Source organism: Balaenoptera musculus, chromosome 5 (genome assembly GCF_009873245.2).
Source record: "Balaenoptera musculus isolate JJ_BM4_2016_0621 chromosome 5, mBalMus1.pri.v3, whole genome shotgun sequence".
Lineage (NCBI taxonomy): Eukaryota > Metazoa > Chordata > Mammalia > Artiodactyla > Balaenopteridae > Balaenoptera > Balaenoptera musculus.
In genome coordinates this window covers 76054088-76077921 of record NC_045789.1, presented here as the reverse complement: position 1 = coordinate 76077921, position 23834 = coordinate 76054088, and positions in this window count along the sequence as shown.

The window sequence follows — 23834 nt, the reverse complement described above, 5'->3', positions numbered from 1 at the left end:
GCTCTCCATTTGGCTTTCTCTGTTACTACCCTGGCAAGGAGTTTGGGATGACTCATTACAGCCTGGAAAGAGTGGAAGTCTTGGCTCCCCACCGGGTCTTTATGGGAGATTGTGTGGGTGGAGTCTCAGTTCTTTTCTGTGATGTTTGCCTAAAGTAAAGCAGTTATTGTTTAAAGGTTTTCTGTCTTGCTAGACTGTCCCTTCCCTGGTCCTTTGGCTGGAGAGAACAGGTTTCTCTTGGGGCTTTTTTTTTTTCCTGTCTGCAACCATTGGTGTTTCCAGGCTGCTGGCTTCTCCAGTATCCAGACTGGAATATATTTGGTGAAAAGAAAACCCTAGGAACTCACCACTATATTCTTCCTTGGGTCCTGACATCTTTAGCTGGTCTGCTTTCCCTCTACATTTCTTGGAGTTTCCTTATATTTTGTTTTATATAGAATATCCAGGGATTTTAGTTGCATTTAGTGGAAGGAATAGGGAAAAGTACATCTGCTCCATTTCCCCCAGGAAGGAGAAGTCTGTGCTAGATTTTAAATCTCCATAACAATCCTATAAGGTAACAATTATAGCCATTTCAGATGAGGGAGCTGAAATACAGAAAGGTTAAGTCATTTTGTCCAAGATCACACAGCTAGTAAGTGGGGAGATGAGATTCAAACCGAGGTAATTTTGTTTCAGAGCCAATGACCACGTGGGCTTATGACAGCCATTCATTTATTCGTCACTTCATTCACAGAGGATATTTTAGGCCAGTGAAACTATTCTGTATGATACTGTAATGGTGGCTTCAGTTCAGTGTGAAAACATATAGACTATGACTACAAATATATTTATATCCATGAGAAGGAGGAAGTTGTATGAAATCCATTTGCCAGAACTTGAATGGTCCATTGGGCAGTTTAAAATGTCTGGGAGCAGTACAAACAGAACTTCACTGGGTTGTACTTCGGATAAATGCCACAAGTGAGTCAGGCACTTTTTGTGGCCCTGTTAGTGTTTTCCCATCAATGGTGATTCAAGAAGGCTGTCATTTTGTCAGTAGACCAATGGTTTAATTCATGTACAGTGGTGAGGAGTGGAAATTTTAGAGTCTCTGATAGGACTGGGTTGTTATTTAGTCCAAACCAGAGCTTTTTCTTTTTTATCCAACCAACAATTGTTGAATTTCCAATCTTGTTTTTCCTTTTCTGAGGCCAATTGCTAGCCTTTTCTAGCCAGTTTTTCGAAGTTACCATTTGGGGTAATATCCCTATGGACAATGACAGAGATTTGGCTGCTGTTGGTCCCTTTAAGGGCAGCATTCCTTGTGGAAATATCAGCAAGGTGATTTCCCTTAGCTTCCAAAGAGTCAAGTTTAGAATTCCCTGAAATGTTAGTAATTAATAGCTAAAGGGGCAAGTAAATGTATTGCATCTAATAATTCCTGAACTTAGGGGCCATTTTTATTTTTGTAAGGAAGGAAGCCACATTGCTTCCACAGCATTCCAAAATCATGAGTTACTCTGAAAACATATCTACTATAAGTATACATACAGGCAGTTTTATCCTTGGCTAAAATACAAGCCCATTTAAGAGCATATAATTCAGCATGTTGGGGTGAAGTAGCCTTAGGTAAAAATGCTGCTTCAGCAACATCAATGGAGTTGCAATAGTATACCCAGCACAACATTTGCCATCATTTGACCTTTTAAATAAGAACCATCAGTGAACTATGAAAAGTCAGCATTACCTACAAGAGATTCTTGTAGATCATTATGAGGAGTCAGGAGGTGATCCATCAGCATTAAGCAGTTGTGAAGGACTTCATCAGTGACAAAGGGGAAAATAGTAGCAGGGTTAAGGTCACTACAGTGTAAAAGAGCTTTGTGAGGAGCAGTTAACAAAAGGACCTCATAGGAGGTAATGTGGTTGATGAGAAATGTTGAGTGTGATAAGAATTCAGGAGAATTTCTATTTCATAAGGTATAAAAATGGTTAAAAGGGATCCCACAATGATTTTCTTGGTCTTAATCAAAAGGGCGGTGGCTGTAATTGTTCTAAGGCAATGCGGGAGGTATCCATGTGTTCCCTATGGCTGGCTATAATACTCTACGGGTTGATGATGGTCCCTGTATTTTTGGGTGAGTACCCCAAGGGCATTACTTTATTTTTCTTTCTTTTTTTTTAAAGTAATTTAATATTTTTTATTTATTTATTTATTTTTTGGCTGGGTTGGGTCTTTGTTGCTGCACACAGGCTTTCTCTAGTTGTGGCGAGAGGGACTACTATTCATTGCAATGCGTGGGCTTCTCATTACAGTGGCTTCTCTTGTTGTGGAGCATGGGCTCTAGGAGCGCAGGCTTCAGTAGTTGCAGCATGCAGGCTCAGTAGTTGTGGCTCGCGGGCTTAGTTGCTCCCAGGCATGTGGGATCTTCCCGGACCAGAGCTCGAACCTGTGTCCCCTGCATTGGCAGGCGGATTCTTAACCACTGCGCCACCAGGGAAGTCCCTACTTTTCATATACAAAAAGGAAAAGGGGAATCTGATCATTGGGATGCCCAGGGCAGGTGGGTTCATCAAACTCTCCTTTAAGGCCTGTGGTCCCATTCTTCCCATAAAATTGGGTCGAGGTTGTTATTGTTTAGTAAAATAGAGGTTTTGCCATAAGAGAAAAATTTGGAATCCAATTTCAGCAATAACCAAATAGCTCAAGAAAACCTTGCAGCTGGCATTTAGTTTTGGGTTTGGGGACACTTAGAACACCATGAAATCTATCTGGATCTAGGTGGAGCCCTTGTTTTGATTTCGGATGCCCTCAGTATCAAACCTGGGTTTGGGCAAACTGTATTTTCTTTGGCTATCTTATGTCCCTTTAAAGCTAAAAATTTTTTGTTTTTTTAAGGCTAAAAATTTTAGTAAATGAATGCTGCCTTCCTGTGAGGAGACTTGAGAAGGAGAGCAAATTATCCACATACTGCAATAAAGTAGGGCCTCTAGGGAACTTTATATCATCCAAATTAGCCTTCATGATTTTCGAGACAGAAGTATTCTCAGTAAAACCCTGAGTCATCACTGTCCAAGTGAACTGTTTTTCTTCCCAAGCAAAGGCAAAAAGATATTGGCTAGCTTCATCAGCTGAAATACTGAAGAATGCACTGCATAAATCAATTACAGCAGAGAATTTACATCCCGTGGGAATGGAAGTTAGTAAGTATCAGGCTGTGAAAAACAGGGTGTTGATAACGATGTTGTGTTTATTGCTTGGGAGGTCCTAGACAAACCTGTACCCTCAGCCCCTTAGGTTTTCTCACGGGTAAATTGGGAGTTGTTACAGTGACTAGTACAAGGGATAATGAGGCTGTGAGCCTTAAAATCTTCTATTATGGGCTGTATGCCTTGAAGGGCTCCTTTACACACAGAGTATTAATTAATTCTGTGAAGAGGTTTTGAGGGATCTATTTGAATCGTGATGGGAGGTGAGCTATGAATTCTGCCAACATCAGCTGGAAATTTTCTCCATTAGGAAGGTGCTTCCAGAATCTGTTCTACTACTGTCAGAGATAGAACAATTAAAAATGTCAAAGGATCATGTAATTTCACACTGGTGGGTTATTTTGATAACTACTGTCAGAATTCTAAGTGATTCAATTTCAGAACGTGGGTGGGGTCACACTTTTGGTAGAGAGAAATTCTGGCACTATATTTCTCTAAAGATTCTCAAGCCAATAATAAATGGGTAAGGGTGGAGAAAATTAGGAAAAAAAAGAAAAAAAGGGTGTGTATCTCTCACGGAAGGGCCTAAACAAATGGGAACAGGTTCAGAGCCAGGTACCGATCTTGAGGTTCATTAGTGATCCCACTATTTGAACTGTTTTAGTACTTCTGAGAGGCAGGGGCCTGTTTAAATAGCAAGGTGGGGGTCAAGCACAAGAGTGTGGCTCAAGTGTCAGTTAGAACTGAAAGAGGAATTAATCCCAATCTGGAGAAACAGTTTGTCCAAGCTAATTAAAAGGGAGAATTGGGAAGAGCCTTTGTATTTCCTCAGAACCCTGTCATTGAGAATTGGGAGGATGTTGGAAAGGCTGGTTAGAGGACTGAAGCCACTCAGAGTGCTTACATTTGTATCACTCTTCCAATGTCCTGGCTCTTTGCAATAATAGGAGAAACTAGGAGGGTTTTGGTTTCATTTAGAAGCATTCATTTGCTGCAGTTGAAGATTAAGATTTTTGGTGGTCTTCCTTTCAGGTGACTCATCTAGAGTGTGAGAGAGCTGATTTGACAGATTAACTAAATATGGAGTGGATATAGTTTCCCATTCCATCCTGGTCCTTTTTACTAGAGGGAAAGGTCCTGGTCTGGCCAATTAATAAACATAGAATTAAAAGCTACCCAGGTGGAATCAACACCTGATGGAAGACCAGATTTTTAAAAATAATCTGAAATCAATTGTAATAAACATGAACAGATTCATCAGATTTTTGTGTGCAAGCCTGAATTTTGTTCCAGTCAATGGGCTTTGGAAAAGTTCTAGGAACTGCTTGGTGAAGTTGTCTAGCAATTGCCCAAACCTGATTATATAATAAGTTAGCAGACTGGTCTCCTGGTTGTAATTCTAGAGAACTTTCAGGATTTTCCCAATGAGCAGTTTTCATCTAATTGCTGGGCCTGTCCTTCACCAATAAGCATATGAACTAGCTGATTTAAGTCAGAAAAACCAGGTCAATAAGTTTGAGTGACTGTATTAAAGTCCTCAGCAAATCTGTGAGGATCTTCAGTTACTTTGGGAAAATATTTGACTATGGCTTGCAGTTCAGTTTTAGTCTAGGCAATACAAGAAATTAAGGATTTGGCATTTGGATCCTCAGAAGGCTTAATTTTAAAGGGATAGGTTCTGACAAGTTCAGAGGAAAAGGGAGTAGGAAGAGTTTCAGAGAAAAGAGGAAGTTTGGTGACAGAATTGTGTGGGGGAATTTGAGGGTATAGAGGAGGTATAGGTGGCATAGAAGGAAGTGGGAAGATGGCACCAGAGGTGGAGGCAGAAGGAGAGAGACAAGATGGCACAGGAGGCAGAGCCTGAAATAAAGAAGCCAAGGAAGAAGAGCCTGAAGCTTTGGGAGTCATTTTGTCTTTAATTGTTTACCTCATTTCATCTTAAAATTTTATTTTACAGAGGCAAATTTAGACTCCTGATAATGTTGGGAAGCCTCAAAATACCAAATGAAATAACCATTCCACTCAGTTCTGGAAATTTTTGAGCTATTGTAATTAAATTTGGTTTTAAGGAAATTAAGTTTGAGAATTTCAAGTGTTCCCCAAAATGGCCATTGATATTCTAAATTGCCTTTGGTCAGGTCAGTCCATTTAGTTAGAAATGAGCATGGCAAGGACCATTGTTCTTAAACATAAAATCAGCTAGAACCCTGTGGAGGGAGCACCCTCAAAATATTTAGATAACTTGGATTTCAATTCTCAGAGATTTTTCTCTAAAGAATAATTTTATTTATTTTTTAATTTATTTTAAAAAATTTTTATTATTTATTTGGTTGCACCGGGTCTTAGTTGTGGCAGGTGGGCTCCTTAGTTGCAGCTCACCAGCTCCTTAGTTGCGGTGTGCATGCGGGATCTAGTTCCCTGAACAGGAATCGAACCTGGGCCCCCTGCATTGGGAGTATGGAGTCTTATCCACTACGCCACCAGGGAAGTCCCTAAAGAATAATTTTAAAACAGCTCAAACACCTTACAGTTCAAACAGCTCAATTCAAACTGTTTGTAAGTTAATCACAGTCAATTCTAAGGAAACAGTTTGGTCCTGGAGGAGCCAGACCAAAGGCTTTTTAAAGCCAGTTTCCAGCTGAAAAACCTGGCACAGTTTCCATGAAGCAGCCCCTGTTTCCAAAGGAATGGGCTGAAGGCATTGTCAGCCACCTTTGATTCAAACAGTCTGATCTAAAAATCAGAATGAAGTGCCAAACAAGTACTCGAATACAGAACCAGGACTTAACCTGGAAGAAAAAAACCTTAAGAACCTGGAGACCTTCAAAATGCAAAAAGGGTGTGAGCCTGGATCCAGGAGAAAGATCTACGTCCAAGCTTCAGGGTCGGTGAGAAAAGCAGTGAGTGACAATGGGCTCAATTTGTAGGAACTGCACCTGTTTGCTAACCAGCCCCAGAGTCTTCTGGGGTCTTCTCTGGTCCCTATATGGGACCAGATATGTTGACCTACAACAAGTATTCTGCCAGATATCTCTTCAGCAAAGATGGGTTTATTTGGGATCAGCAGAGGATTGCAATTTGGGATCTGCAACCATATGCAGTCCCCCTCATGGCAAGGGAAGGAGAACACTTTTATAGGGTGCAAAAGGATTTGGGAGGGTTGTAGTAAACAGAGAGTCCATAGCTTTTCACTGGCTGAGTCCTTGCCAGGAAAAAAAAGGAGTCTTTCTCCTTCCTGTTGGGTTCTGTTATCATTGCAGGGCATGAGAGTTCCCTATTCTGATCTCCCAGTTCTATTTAGTTGAGATTTACACTAATTAATTTTTTACAAGTACTGAATTCAATATTTCTAAAAAATTTTCAGTTGATATTTTTTCTTTCTTTTGTAAACAGTCAGAGCATCTACAAATAATTATAATCTTGTCCCTTGTTTTCTGATCTCTGTAATTTGAGCATTGAAGTTAAGGGTGTAGGCTCTGGAGTCAAAGACCTATGGGAATCCTGTCTTTTTCATTTCCTAGTATTTAACTTTGTGCTGGGCAAGTTACTTAATTTGCCATGTTTCAGTTTCCTCAACTGCAAAATTAGGTTATTATAAGATTAAAAGTTAATTTACATTTTAATAACATAATCACATGTGTAAAGTACCTGAAGCATGCCTAACACTAACTAAGCACTCAAAATATTCCTTTTATGCCTTGGAATTTTGAACTGTTTAGAACTTCCAGATCACTGTTAAATAGTACCCTCACAGTCGTGAGTTCCAACTCAGTGTTATAACCCAGAGGCAGGGAAAAAGGAATGACCCTGCGTTAAGTCCTTTTGAAGAAAACTCCTTCTCCTATCTCAGACCCCCCGCAGATTTCCCCTCATTGCTCACTGGCCAGAATTATGGCACATGCTCATGCCTAATCTAATTGGTCATCTAAGATGACCATGACTATTGGGTCAATCAAGGGTCGCCTTTTAGGTCTTAGGAGGGACCTAGACTCCCTTGAGCACATGGCTGCGTGGAGGATGACCACTCGAACAAAAAGGGACTTGGCTAAGAAGGAGGATGGGGCAGGTGAGGGAAACAAATTTGGATAGGCAATTAACAGTGTCCGCTTTATAAATCAGCTCAGAATGTAAACATTTGAACTCCTTGTCTTCTTCCTATACCTGCACCTCTTCCTCTCCTCCTTATTTCTGTTAATGATACCAAAGGAAATCTGTGAATTTTCTTTGCTTCCTTCCTTCCTCTTGCCTTTATTTTCAAATAGTTGCCTGGAAATATATTACCTACACATCATAAGCTTTTCTTCATTCACATTATTACCACTTTCTTTCGGATACCCATTACTTTTCTCCTAGAGCAGAAATATTCTCAGTATTTTCCTGCATCAGAATCACCAGGAGGATTTATTAAAACACAGATTGCTGGACCCTAACCTTGAGTTTCTGATTCTAGCTCGGAGGTGGGAACCAAGAATTTGCATTTCTAACAAGTTCCTAGGTGATACTGACACTGTTGGACAGAATTTGGAAACTACCGTTCTAGAATATTTTAACAGCTACCCAAGCAGGCGTCCCTCTTCCAGTCCCTCCCCATTCCAGTCCAGCCTACTGAGAGCTGCCAGTATCAATCTTCCTAAAACACAGTTTTAGTATATCATTACCTTAATCAAAAACTTTCAATAATTACTCATTGCCTCAGATATTAAAAATTCACACTCTTTTGCATTGTTTCTGATAGGATTCTATAAACCTAAGAGAAACAGGTCATCTGGCCCAGACTATAGTTATTTCTGGATTACTGATTGCTATCTTTTCTTTCTTTTTTATTAACTGCTTTATTGAGATGTATATGATCTCATATGATAAAATTCGTATTTTTTCCTAGAGAGACGGGGTTGGTGAGGTTTTTTATTTGTGTTTATTTTTAAAATAACATCTTTATTGGGATACAATTTGCATACCACACGATTCAACCATTTACAGAGTTGTACAATCACCATCATAATCAGTTTCAGAATATTCTCATCACCCCCAAAACAAACGCCATGTCCATTAGCAGTCATTTTCCATTCCTCCCTTCTGTTCCTCCACTACCCTCCAGACCTAGGTAACCAGTAATTTACTTTCTGTTTGTATGGATTTCCCTATTCTTGACATTTCATAAAAATGGAATAACACAATCTGTGGTCCATTGTGACTGGTTTCTTCCACTTAGCATAATGTTATTAAGGTTTATCCATGTTACACCATGTGTCAGTACTTTCTTTCTTTTAATTGCTGAATACTATTTCATTGTGTGTGTATATATATATCCGCATATTGTTTATCCATCAGCTGATGGACATTTGCATTGTTTCTATTTTTATTGGTTGATACAAAAAATGCTGCTATGAACATTTGTGTACATACTGGTAACTTCATATTTAAAATCCATTCCTAAAGCCACAACCTCTGAACTCTCAAGATATGTAATTTCTGTGCCACTTATTTTAAAATTAGCATGTGCTATCCTGTTTGTAGTTGTCTTTTAATGAGATATTCTATCTTCCCCAACAAATTGATAGTTTCAGGACCAGAGTCCATATCTTATTTCTCCATGTACCCCTTGCGTCACAGTTACGTTGAGCATCCATAAATACTGATAATTATAGTGGCCATTTCGTCAAATATAGTGGCTTTGCCTGGGAAGAAAGATAAGAATAACCTTCTGTGGTTAAAAGCCTTGAGATGATTTTTGACAAGTCCAAGACCTTCAACAGGGAAAGGACAGTCTCTTCAACAAATTATACTGGGAAAACTGGATATCCACATGCAAAAGAATGTATTGGGGACCCTTACCTTACACCATATACAAAAATTAACTCAAAATGGATCAAAGACAGTTAAACAGCTAAAACTATAAAACAGCTAATACTATAAAAGCCTTGGAAGAAAACATAGAGGAAAATCTTATGACAATGCATTTGACAATGATTTTTTAGATATGACACCAAAAGCATGGGTGACCAAAAAAAAATTGGACTTCATCAAATGTAAAACTTTTGCATCGAAGGACACTATAAGTTAGTGAAAAGTTGACCCACAAAATAGGAGAAAATATTTGCAAATCATATATCTGAATAAGGGATTAATATCCAGAATACATATATATATTTAAAAAACCTCCAAAAACTCAACAACAACAAAACAAACAACCTGATTCAAAAATAAACAATGGACATACATAGATACTTCTCCAAAGAAGATATACAAATGTCAATAAGCACATGAAAGATGCTTAACCATCACTAATCACTAGGGAAATGCATATCAAAACCACAATGTGATACCACCTCACAGCCATGAGGATAGCTATTATCAAAAAAACAGAAAGTAGTGAGTGTTGACAAAGATGTAGAAAAATCCAAACCCCTGTGAACTGCTGGTGGGAATGTGAAATGGCGCAGCCACTGTGGATAATGGTATGATGGTTCCTCAAAAAATTAAATAGAATTACCAAACGATCCACCAATTTTACTTCCGGGTATATATTCAAAAGATCTGAAGCAAGGTCTCAAAGAGAGAACTGGCACACCCATGTTCATAGCAGCATTACTCACAGTAGCTAAAAGATGAAGAAAACCCAGTTGTCCTTTGATGGATGATGAACGAATAAACAAAATGTGGCACATATGTACAATGGAATCTTAAATTTTTCAGTCTTAAAAAGGAAGGAAAGCCTTATACATGCTACAGAGTGGATGAACTTTGAAAACATTGTTAAGTGAAATAAGACAGACACAAAAGGACAAATATTGTCTGATTCTACTTACATGAGATACCTAGAATAGTCAAGTTCATAGATACAGAAAGTAGGATAACGGTTACCGGGGGCTGAAAGAAGGGCGGAATGGAGAGTTATTTTTTAATGGATGTAGAGTTTCAATTTGGGATGATGAAAAAGTTCCAGAGATGTATGGTGGTGATGGTTACACAACGTGAATGTATTTAATGCCACTGAACAGTACACTTAAAAATGGGTAAGAGTAGGGCTTCCCTGGTGGTGCAGTGGTTAGGAATCCGCTTGCCAATGCAGGGGACATGGGTTTGATCCCTGGCACAGGAAGATCCCACATGCCGTGGAGCAACTAAGCCCGTGCACCACAACTACTGAGCCTGTGCTCTAGACCCTGCGAGCCACAACTACTGAGCCTGCGTGCCACAATTACTGAAACCCACATGCCTAGAGCCTGTGCTCTGCAACAAGAGAAGCCATGGCAATGAGAAGGCTGTGCACCACAATGAAGAGTAGCCCCCTGCTTGCCACAACTAGAGAAAGCCCACGCACAGCAATGAAGACCCAACATAGCCAAAAATAAAAACAAATAAATATTTTTAAAAACTGGGTAAAAGTAAATTTTATGTTTGTATATTTTACCAAAATTTCAAAAAATAAAAAAGCCTGGGATGAGGGGTTGCAAGGAAGCCTAGCGAGAACCTGTATAGAAATCCTTGGTACTTAATTTTATAAAATGACAGAAATCTGGGACTTCCCTGGCGGCGCAGTGGTTAAGAATCCATCTGCCAATGCAGGGGACACAGGTTCGAGCCCTGGTCTGGGAGATCCCACATGCCGCGGAGCAACTAAGCCCGTGTGCCACAACTACTGAGCCTGCACTCTAGAGCCTGCAAACCACAACTACTGAAGCCTGTGTGCCTAGAGTCTATGTTCCACAACAAGAGAAGCCACTGCAATGAGAAAACCGTGCACTGCAATGAAGAGTAGCCCCCGCTCGCTGCAACTAGAGAAAGCCCACGTGCAGGAACGAAGACCCAATGCAGCCAAAAATAAATAAATAAATAAATTTATTAAAAAAATAAAATAAAATGACAAAAATCTAAAAATCTAATTATCCAGTGTGAAGAATAAGGCTTTGTGTTTTTAAAAAATAATTCTATTTAGCAGTAAGTGTGCTCAGTCTACATACTAGTCTACACATATTTGAAGCTCTAATTGTTGTAGTAGCTAAGTGCTTTCCTGTACTTTTCATTTGGGAAATATAAGAATGTAGCTTCCTTAATCAAGTATACAAAACTGTGGAATAATGGGACTTCCCTGGTGGTCCAGTGGTAAAGAATCCACCTTCCAATGCAGGGTATGTGGGTTTGATCCCTGATTGGGGAACTAAGATCCCACATGCCGCAGGGCAACTAAGCCCACAAGCCACAACTACTGAGCTCACACGCCTCAACAAGAGAGCCCGCATGCCGCAAACTACAGAGCCCACGCGCTCTGGAGCCCACAAGCCACAACTAGAGAAGAGAAAACCCGCACACCACAACTAGAGAAGAGAAAACCTGCACACCACAACTAGAGAGAAGCCTGGCGCTGCAACGAAGAGCCCGTTCGCTGCAAGGGAAGATCCCGCATGCCTCAACGAAGACCCGATGCAGCCAAAAAATATAAATAAAAAAATAAATATTAAAAAATGTAAAAACTTATTAAAACAAATGAACAAAAAAGAAACAAAACCATGGAATACTAAGTTACCAAATGCTACTTTAAACTATTTTTTCTTTAACCTCTTGCCTAATGTTAACTTGATAAAATTTTATGTTAATAGGTTAGAGAGATGTATAAGAACTCATACTATTGTTAACACATCAAAATCATTTTTTAAAATTAATTAATCATATTAAGACTTTATTTATTTTTATTTTTTGGCTGTGCCGTGTAGCATGCATGATCTTAGTACCCCAACCAGGGGTCCAACCTACACCCCCTGCAGTGGATGCGCAGAGTCTTAACCACTGGACTGCCAGGGAAGTCCCCATCAAAATCACTTTAAAAAGAATAAAATGTAGTTGCATCAAATTCTGAGCACAGAATCCTGCAGCCTGTAGAACAAAAACCACATTCACAGAAAGACAGAGAAGATGAAAAGGCAGAGGGCTATGTACCAGATGAAGGAACAAGATAAAACCCCAGAAAAACAACTAAATGAAGTGGAGATAGGCAACCTTCCAGAAAAAGAATTCAGAATAATGATAGTGAAGATCATCCAGGACCTCGGAATAAGAATGGAGGCAAAGATTGAGAAGATGCAAGAAACGATTAACAAAGACCTAGAAGAATTAAAGAACAAACAAACAGAGATGACCAATACAATAACTGAAATGAAAACTACACTAGAAGGAATCAATAGCAGAATAACTGAGGCAGAAGAACGGATAAGTGACCTGGAAGACAGAATGGTGGAATTCACTGCTGCGGAACAGACTAAAGAAAAAAGAATGAAAAGAAATGAAGACAGCCTAAGAGACTTCTGGGACAACATTAAATGCAACAACATTTGCATTATAGGGGTCCCAGAAGGAGAAGAGAGAGAAAAAAGACCAGAGAAAATATTTGAAGAGATTATAGTCGAAAACTTCCCTAACATGGGAAAGGAAATAGCCACCCAAGTCCAGGAAGCGCAGAGAGTCCCATACAGGATAAACCCAAGGAGAAACACGCCGAGACACATAGTAATCAAACTGGCAAAAATTAAAGGCAAAGAAAAATTGAAAGCAGCAAGGGAAAAACGACAAATAACATACAAGGAAACTCCCATAAGGTTAATAGCTGATTTCTCAGCAGAAACTCTACAAGCCAGAAGGGAGTGGCATGATATACTTAAAGTGATGAAAGGGAAGAACCTACAACCAAGATTACTCTACCTGGCAAGGATCTCATTCAGATTCGACAGAGAAATCAAAAGCTTTACAGACAAGCAAAAGCTAAGAGAATTCAGCACCACCAAACCAGCTCTACAACAAATGCTAAAGGAACTTCTCTAAGTGGGAAACACAAGAGAAAAGGACCTACAAAACAAACCAAAAACAATTAAGAAAATGGTCACAGGAACATACATATCGACAATTACCTTAAACGTGAATGGATTAAATGCTCCAACCAAAAGACACAGGCTTGCTGAATGGATACAAAAACAAGACCCATATATATGCTGTCTACAAGAGACCCACTTCAGACCTAGGGACACATACAGACTGAAAGTGGGGGGATGGAAAAAGATATTCCATGCCAATGGAAATCAAAAGAAAGCTGGAGTAGCAATACTCATATTAGATAAAATAGACTTTAAAGTAAAGAAGGTTACAAGAGACAAGGAAGGACACTACATAATGATCAAGGGATCAATCCAAGAAGAAGATATAACAATTGTAAATATATATGCACCCAACATAGGAGCACCTCAATACAAGGCAACTGCTAACAGCTATAAAAGAGGAAATCGACAGTAACACAATAATAGTGGGGGACTTTAACACCTCACTTACACCAATGGACAGATCATCCAAAATGAAAATAAATAAGGAAACAGAAGCTTTAAATGACACAATAGACCAGATAGATTTAATTGATATTTATAGGACATTCCATCCAAAAACAGCAGATTACACTCTCTTCTCAAGTGCACACAGAACATTCTCCAGGATAGATCACATCTTGGGTCACAAATCAAGCCTCAGTAAATTTAAGAAAATTGAAATCATATCCAGCATCTTTTCTGACCACAACGCTATGAGATTAGAAATGAATTACAGGGAAAATAACGTAAAAAAACACAAACACATGGAGGCTAAACAATACGTTACTAAATAACCAAGAGATCACTGAAGAAATCAGAGGAAATCAGAAAATACCTAGAGACAAATGACAACGAAAACACGACGATCCAAAACGTATGGGATGCAGCAATAGCAGTTCTAAGACGGAAGTTTATAGCTCTACAAGCCTACCTCAAGAAACAAGAAAAATCTCAAATAAACAATCTAACCTTACACCCAAAGGAACTAGAGGAAGAGGAACAAACAAAACCCAAAGTTAGCAGAAAGAAAGAAATCATAAAGATCAGAGCAGAAATAAATAAAATAGAAACAAAGAAAACATTAGCAAAGATCAATAAAACTAAAAGCTGGTTCTTTAAGAAGATAAACAAAATTGCTAAACCTTTAGCCAGACCCATCAAGAAAAAGAGGGAGAGGACTCAAATCAATAAAATTAGAAATGACAAAGGAGAAGTTACAACAGACACAGCAGAAATACAAAGCATCCTAAGAGACTACTACAAGCAACTCTTTGCCAATAAAATGACAACCTGGAAGAAATGGACAAATTCTTAGAAAGGTATCATCTTCCAAGACTGAACCAGGAAGAAACAGAAAATATGAACAGACCAATCACAAGTAATGAAATTGAAATTGTGATTAAAAATCTTCCAACAAACAAAAGTCCAGGACCAGATGGCTTCACAGGTGAATTCTATCAAACATTTAGAGAAAAGCCAACACCCATCCTTCTCAAAGTCTTCCAAAAAATTGCGGAGGAAGGAACACTCCCAAACTCATTCTATGAGGCCACCATCACCCCGACACCAAAACCAGACAAAGATACTACAAAAAAAAGAAAATTACAGACCAATATTACTGATGAATATAGATGCAAAAATCCTCAACAAAATACTAGCAAACAGAATCCAACAGCACATTAAAAGGATCATACACCATGATCAAGTGGGATTTATCCCAGGGATGCAAGGATTCTTCAATATACGTAAATCAATCAATGTGATACACCATGTTAACAAACTGAAGAATAAAAACCATATGATCATCTCAATCGATGCAGAAAAAGCTTTTGACAAAATTCAACACCCGTGTATGATAAAAACTGTCCAAAAAAAAAAAAACAAACAAACAAACAAACAAAAAACTCTCCAGAAAGTGGGCATAGAGGGAACCTACCTCAACATAATTAAGGCCATATATGACAAACCCACAGCAAACATCATTCTCAATGGTGAAAAACTGAAAGAATTTCCTCTAAGATCAGAAACGAGACAAGGATGTCCACTCTCACCACTATTATTCAACATAGTTTTGGAAGTCCTAGCCACGGCAATCAGAGAAGAAAAAGAAATAAAAGGAATACAAATTGGAAAAGAAGAAGTAAAACTGTCACTGTTTGCAGATGACATGATACTATACATAGAGAATCCTAAAGATGCCACCTGAAAACTACTAGACCTAATCAATGAATTTGGTAAAGTTGCAGGATACAAAATTAATGCACAGCAATCTCTTGCATTCCTATACACTAATGATGAAAAATCTGAAAGAGAAATTAAGGAGACACTCCCATTTACCATTGCAACAAAAAGAATAAAATACCTAGGAATAAACCTACCTAGGGAGACGAAAGACCTGTACGCAGAAAACTATAAGACACTGATGAAAGAAATTAAAGATGATACCAACAGATGGAGAGATATACCATGTTCTTGGATTGGAAGAATTAATATTGTGAAAATGCCTATACTACCCAAAGCAATCTACAGATTCAATGCAATCCCTATCAAATTACCAATGGCATTTTTTACAGAACTAGAACAGAAAATCTTAAAATTTGTATGGCGACACAAAAGACCCCGAATAGCCCAAGGAGTCTTGAGGGAAAAAAACGGAGCAGGAGGAATCAGACTCCCTGACTTCAGACTATACTACAAAGCTACAGTAATCAAGGCAATATGGTACTGGCACAAAAACAGAAACATAGATCAATGGAACAAGATAGAAAGCCCAGAGATAAACCCATGCACCTATGGTCAACTAATCTATGACAAAGGAGGCCAGGATATACAATGGAGAAAAGACAGTCTCCTCAATAAGTGGTGCTGGGTAAACTGGCCAGCTACATGTAAAAGAATGAAATTAGAACACTCCCTAACACCATACACAAAAATAAACTCAAAATGGATTAGAGACCTAAATGTAAGATTGGACACTATAAAACTCTTAGAGGAAAACATAGGAAGAACACTCTATGGCATAAATCACAGCAAGATCTTTTCTGATCCACCTCCTAGAGTAATGGAAATAAAAACAAAAATAAACAAATGGGACCTAATGAAACTTCAAAGCTTTTGCACAGCAAAGGAAACCATAAACAAGATGAAAAGACAACCCTCAGAATGGGAGAAAATATCTGCAAACGAATCAACGGACAAAGGATTAATCTCCAAAATATATAAACAGCTCATGCAGCTCAATATTAAAGAAACAAACAACCCAATCCAAAAATGGGCAGAAGACCTAAATAGACATTTCTCCAAAGAAGACCTACAGATGGCCAAGAAGCACATGAAAAGCTGCTCAACATCACTAATTATTAGAGAAATGCAAATCAAAAGTACAATGAGGTATCACCTCACACCAGTTAGAGTGGGCATCATCAGAAAATCTACAAACAACAAATGCTGGAGAGGGTGTGGAGAAAAGGGAACCCTCCTGCACTGTTGGTGGGAATGTAAATTGATACAGCCACTATGGAGAACAGTATGGAGGTTCCTTAAAAAACTAAAAATAGGATTACCATATGATCCAGCAATCCCACTACTGGGCATATATCCAGAGAAAACCATAATTCAAAAAGACACATGCACCCCAATGTTCATTGCAGCACTATTTACAGTAGCCAGGTCATGGAAGCAACCTAAATGCCCATCGACAGACGAATGGATAAAGAATACATGGTACATATATACAATGGAATATTACTCAGCCATAAAAAGGAACAAAATTGGGTCATTTGTTGAGACGTGGATGGATCTAGAGACTGTCATACAGAGTGAAGTAAGTCAGAAAGAGAAAAACAAATATCGTATATTAACGCATGTATGTGGAACCTAGAAAAATGGTACAGATGAACCAGTTTGCGGGGCAGAAGTTGAGACACAGATGTAGAGAACAAACGTATGGACACCAAGGGGGGAAAGCCGCTGGGGGGTGGGGATGGTGGTGTGATGAATTGGGCGATTGGGATTGACATGTATACACTGATGTGTATAAAATTGATGACTAATAAGAACCTGCTGTATAAAAAAAAATAAAATAAAATTTAAAAATTAAAAAAAAATTCTGAGCACAGTGCTTTTGCTGAGATATTTATATGATAAATATGTCTCCTGCTGCTTTCAATTATGATTTTCATTATGTTTCTGTAGGGTCTCCTGAGAGTGTCTAAGTCATGGTGCTTGCTAACTTCAGAGGGTATGGGGGAATTCTTTTGCATATGCTTCCCTAAGCCTCTAGGGAAAGGGATAAAGCTGGATTGTTCACCCTGGAAAGGAGTCACTCCCTAGGATCGTACAGCTGAAATGTCCAGCTATAAAGAGGTGGAAGTCGGTGTGAATCTCCACTACAGGGAGCACCAATAAAGGGAAAGATATTTATCTATTGTTCTTAGGGCAAAACCTCAGTTGGCCCTTCAGAGTTTCACCTTAGTGGGGAAAGCTATAACTCTGAGCTCCTCTAAGTAATCCTGATGTAGAGGCTGTAGAGCAGGAGAGATCAATAGGCAATTTTTCTCAATAATAACAACATCCAGGAGAGTAAGAAATTATGGTTTTACCTTGGTGTATCAGACAGGATCCCCGCTGGAAGCCCGTGGATATTGAGAAGAGTTTGTTAAGAGACTGTTTACAAAAGTTAAAGGAAGGGACTTCCCTGGTGGCACAGTGGTTAAGAATCCGCTTGCCAATTCAGGGGACACGGGTTCGAGCCCTGGTCCGGGAAGATCCCACATGCCGCGGAGCAACTAAGCCCGTGTGCCACAACTACTGAGCCTACGCTCTAGAGCCTGTGAGCTACAACTGCTGAGCCCGCGTGCCACAACTACTGAGCCCAAGCGCCTTAGAGCCCGTGCTCCGCAACAAGAGAAGCCACCGCAATGAGAAGCCCGCGCACCGCAACGAAGAGTAGCCCCCGCTCTCAGCAACTAGAGAAAGCCCGCGCACAGCAACGAAGACCCAACGCAGCCAAAAAAAAAAAAAAAAAAAAAAAAAAAAAAGTTAAAGGAAGCTGGCAAAGGCTAACAAGAGCAGGGAGCTCTTGGCACCTCCAGGCTTGAAAGGATAGGGGAGCATGATTACTGGAATCTTGAAAGAGCGATAGCAGTAGCTATAGCTGCAGTTGAATGAAAGAGCTATCAGAACTGTGGGCTTGGTAGGGAAAGGTAGCATTGTTAACCCTTGGCTTCATCTCCTGCCAGAGCCTTCCATTGGCCATGCTCAAGTGGAATCCAGATGGTAAGAAAGCTTTCTACATGTAACAACTACTTGGTAGCCCATACTTCCAGCATCTAGGCGCACAAAGTAGAAAACATTGGAGAGTGGATTTGGAGGAGCAAACAAAGAACATCTGGCCAATTTAATGAGGCTTATATGATTTGTGAAAATCTGTATTCTAAATGAAAGATAAATGATTGACATAAGTGGGACTTCTCTGGTGGTCCAGTGGTTAAGACTCCATGCTCTCAATGCAGGGGGCCTGGGTTTGATCCCTGGTCAGGGAACTAGATCCCGCATGTGGCAATGAAGAACCAGAGTGCTGCAGCTAAGACCTAGCGCAACCAAATAAATAAATATTTTTAAAAAATAATTGACATAATTGAGGGGCTGAGTAGGTAGAAGCTAGTTGTGGATTTTAATTAGCAGGAAGTCCCATGTTGACTAGTTCATGGCCTTTGAGACAACCAGAGGAAGAGGATTTTGAAGAGTAGCTTCTGGAGGATTGGGAGCTTTGCATTGGGGCTCCAGTGATTCTAGGCTCTAAAAGAGAGGACTCTGGTTTAAAGGACAGAAAGAATTCATGAACTCAGCAAAAACAAATGGGATGATCAGCAGAGGGCAGTCTACCAGAAAGGTGGCTGGTGTATTGACTGTGGAGTGTGAAGGTCCTATAGCCATGTCCCAGTTGTAGCTGCATATTCCTTGGACAGAGTGGAATTATGAGGTCCTTTCCTAAAAAATCTCCCACCTAAAGAACCTCTGTGCCTGACAGGAACAATAAGTAACGTAAGGCAAGGAAGCATATTCTGTGCTACTGAAACAAGCTTTCTACTCCATGCTGCAGATATTCTGAAAGCCACAATGGTGGGGTTTCTGATCTATTCTCTATATTTGGGATAATACAGTGTGCATTACAATCAATATGCAGTTCGACTGCGGATCTAAATGCTGCTTTCTACTCTTGCTGCTAGAGCTCCTCACCCCAGCTGGGGTGGGTAACAAGGAGAGGAGCTAACAAGATGGGAAGCGTACGGACTCAGTGAAAGAGGAGAAAAAATGCAAAACGACCTTAGAGTTATGACTGAGTGTTTCAAAAAGAGAGTTAAATGACAGACTTGGATAGAATAGGCATTGGTAAGAGACAGAGGAAAAAAGTCTCAAAAAGCTGGCAAAACACAAGGTCAGGAAAGGGCTGTAGGAAAAAAAGAATATTGCTCTGCATTTAGAACAGGAAATTAGAATCTGCAGAGCAGTAATAGTAACTAGCAGGAGCTACAAAAAGGAAGACTTGCACAGTTCCAGTGTAGGCGAGTATTATCAGGGGTCAGCAAAGCACAATTATCCCTTGTCACGTTTCTTTCTATGCGCTTCAACACATCAAAACACATTGTTCTGTTAGAGACATCAGAAGAGTTACCAGATGAACTTTCCTCCATCCATCTAAAGCCAATTTCACAACGTTCACATAAATAATGTTTACATATATTATATATTCTGAAATTGGGAAACTTTTTAGATCTAAATCTCATGCTTAAGCAGCACAGTATACTCAGATGTTCTCCTTTACACTCTTCAAAAATATTGAGGATTCCAAAAAGCATTTGTTACGTGGGTTAAACAACATTATGTTCAAAATTAAAACTGAGAAGTTATTGAAACATTTATTAATAACTATAATAAACTATAATAAAATCCATACATGCTTATATAAATAGTATAACTTCAGTGAAAAATAACTATATTTCCCAAACAAAATCTCTTTCTATTAAGCCTGGCTTAATAGAACACAGCTGGATTTTCATGTATGTCTTTGCATTCAATATGTTGCACATGTTGTTTTGGTTGAAGTACATGAAGAAAATCCAGCCTCACACAGATACGTAGTTGGAAAGGGAAAGAATATTTTAATAACTTTTTTCAGATAACTAAATCTAGACAAATGGTAGTTTCTCAAAGGTTAGGTGCAATACGGAATCTGAAATGTTATGAACTTTTTGTATTCTGTTACATTAAAATCCATTGGTCTGTCTTGATCCTTGAATGGATGTTTTACCCATGCATGATTTTGTGACATCATGCATTGGTCATTTGGAAACTATTGCCTCACTAATTTATGCAGATCTTCCAAATGTTGACATACTTCATTGCATAATTTCTAGCAATCACATTTGTTAATATCACCCAATTTAATCAGAAAGGTCTTTAAGCATATTGGGAAGCCGTCAAGTCACAGTGGCAGATGTGTTTTCTGAAACTCTAATTTTCTAATGCCTTAGGAGTTAGGAAAAGAAAATATTAGGACCTATTTGCCTTTGTATCATTTAAAAAATATCTGTGTGGTTTATAATGTACATATATTATATGTGTAGAACTTCCTGTATATAAGTTGTTAAAAAATAAGATGCATATTAAAAAGTTTTCTTATGGGTTAAAAAAAAAAACCTCTAATTTTCAGTTGAAAGCTTGAATTTTATCATTTCAACAAATTCTGCCAGTTGTTTTCCTTGACATGATAGGCTTACCTTGTTCATTTTTGATAAAATGCCTGCCAAATACCCAACTCTTAATAAACATAGTTTGTCTCAATCATTATTTTAAGTAAAAATGGTGTTCCATGAAAAAAGCGGCTAAGTTCAGCTTGCAACGCAACCATTTGCGCAAGTGCTTTACCATGAACTTTGGTATGCAGAAGTCCTTTATGTACCTTTCCCATGTATCATACAGAATATTAAGACATGTACTTTAAAGTTGAAGTTTAATAAAATTAATAATTTCTGGGGCATCCCTGGTGGTGCAGTGGTTACGAATCCGCCTGCCAATGCAGGGGACACGGGTTCGAGCCTTGGACTGGGAAGATCCCACATGCCGCGGAGCAACTATGCCGGTGCGCCAAGACTACTGAGCCTGCGCTCTAGAGCCTGAGCCTATGCGCCACAACTAATGAAGGCTGCGTGCCTAGAGCCCGTGCTCCGAGAAGCCACTGCAGTGAGAAGCCCACGCACCGCAATGAAGGGTAGCCCCCCGCTCGCCACAACTAGAGAAAGCCCGCGCGCAGCAATGAAGACCCAACGCAGCCAAAAATAAATAAAAATAAAATAAATAAATTAAAAAAAATTCTATTGCTTCACTGAATACATTCTAAAGTGAAACTGTTATTTTCAAATAGTGAGTGTATGGCATTAGTAAAATTATTACTAGTACAGTAATTTTTTGCATACTACTGCTTCTACATCATCAGTGCATATGTCAACACAGTAAAAAAGCAAATAATATCTTAGTTTTATTATGATAATAGTTTGGGCATTGCACATTGACTCCTGAAGACATCTCAGGGGCCCCCCAGGTGCCTTCAGACTATACTTTGAGATGAATTTTTCCTTATCCTTGCTAGAATGCAAATCCTTTTACGATTCGAGGGGTTTTTTGGTCTTGTTCACTAGTATGCCTCCAGGGCTTAGATTATGCCTGGCACATAGTAGGCATTCAATAATTATTTGTTTAATTAATTATGTAATGAAGTAAGCAATCAGAACTAGATCATCATAGTGAAGAGCTTATAATCTGCATTACTGGAAACTCATTTTTAAAAAATTAGTTTTGAACAGGTAAAATTTACAATAGGATACATGATGAAAAGTCTCCCACTTTGCCTTCCCCAAGGAACTTAAGTTGCTTTCTCAGAGATAACCACTGCTGTCAGTTTCTTTTTTTTTCTTTTTAATGTTCTGTACATTTTTATTTTATTTATTTATTTATTTTCATTGGGGTACAGTTGTTTTACAATGATGCTGTCAGTTTCTGATGTATTTTTCCAGTCATATTTTATGGATTCACAAGCATATACACAAGCATATTCCTTTCTTCTATCACATACTTTGTGGTATACTACACACAATCTGGATTGAATAGTGATTTTTTTTAAATAAAATTTTTCTTTTGGAATAATTTTGTATTTATAGAAAAGTTTTAGAGAATCTTGTATACTCTACTCACTTCTACTACTGTTAGCATCTTACATAATCATAGTACCATGTCAAAACTAGGAAATTAACATCTCTACAATACTACTAACTAAATTACAGAATTTATTCAGATTTCACTAATTATGTCCTTTTGGTTCTCGGGTCCAATCCAGGATACCACATTGCTTTTAGCATAATGCTCTTTTTCCCTTAGAATGTATTTTGAGGATCGTCTCAGGTCAGTTTATATGCAGTTGCCTCATTCTCTGGAAGGACTGTAAAAATGGACTGAAAGTGGAATTTCAGGACCAATGATTATGTGCATTTAAAAATTACCAAACCTCTCTTCCCCAAAGAAATTAGCATACCCTTCTAATTAGTCTCCCTGTGATTTGAGTGTTGTAAATTTCTTTGAAGTTCCAAGATTAATATTGGGGACTGAATGAAGGTGATAAATGTAAAGTATTCAGAAAAATTTTGCACACTTCGAAATAACTATTTTTAATGTACTGGCACAAATTCACATAGCACTGCATGATTTATACATTATACCAATAATTTATTGGGCCATGACCCACATGTATAGTCGGTTCCTGTTAGGACCACTAGGGGGCTCTGCTGGAAGGGTTTTACAGTTACGTTAGCCCATTTAGGAGAATGTTTCGAGATGATGTTTTAGATTTCTGAACTCTTAAAACTTGAAAGAGATCATCTCATCCAGCTTCCTTATTTTGCAGAAGAGGAAACCAAGTTTGGCCGAGAGAGCTGGTATGGAGGAGAGCTGGAATTTAAAATCCCCTCTTGGTTCCCGCGGCAGGAGTTCAATAAATTCTTTTTTGCCATGTGCCTCCACTGAATGATTCACCCCCAGTGGCTATTTTCTTTTTTACTGCCACAATTTTAGTAATTTTTGCTAAGACGGTGTATTTATGATATTCTTCTAATAGGACACTCTACTGATTGGTTAGGTGAAAGAAATGCAAGAAATATAAACTTCTAAATAAACGTTATTACTTATTACAAAATGTTTTCTATTCAAAGCATCCCTCAGCATCAAAACCATATTAGTTACTGGAAGCCCTAGCAACCACTTTCAAATTTACTTTCCACTTAAAACATTTTACTCTTATCTTTACTCATTTATTCATTCAATATTTATTGACTGCCTACTAGCTCCAGACACTGTTGTAGACCTTAGGCTTACAGAAGCTGCCCTTCGTCCCCAAGAAGCATCTATTTCTCCATTGTTCACTTTATAAACTATTTTTACAGGCCTTAGTTCAGTGGTTCTCATAGTGTGGTCCCTGAACCAGCAGCAGGAGCAGAAGCACCTGGGAACTTGTTAAAAATGCAAATTATTAGGCCCACACTCCACTTCAGCAATCTTTGTTGTTGTTGTTGTTTTTAAACAAGCTCTCCAGGGATTCTGATGTACATTCCAGTTTAAAAACTATGGTTTTAGTTCCACGGCTTGGCATCAATTATCTAAGTAGGTCAAAGATCAACATCCGGGTTCTGAACTCTCAGGCATCTCCGTGGAGTAGCGGTCTCAGATACAACTGAGACCCAACAA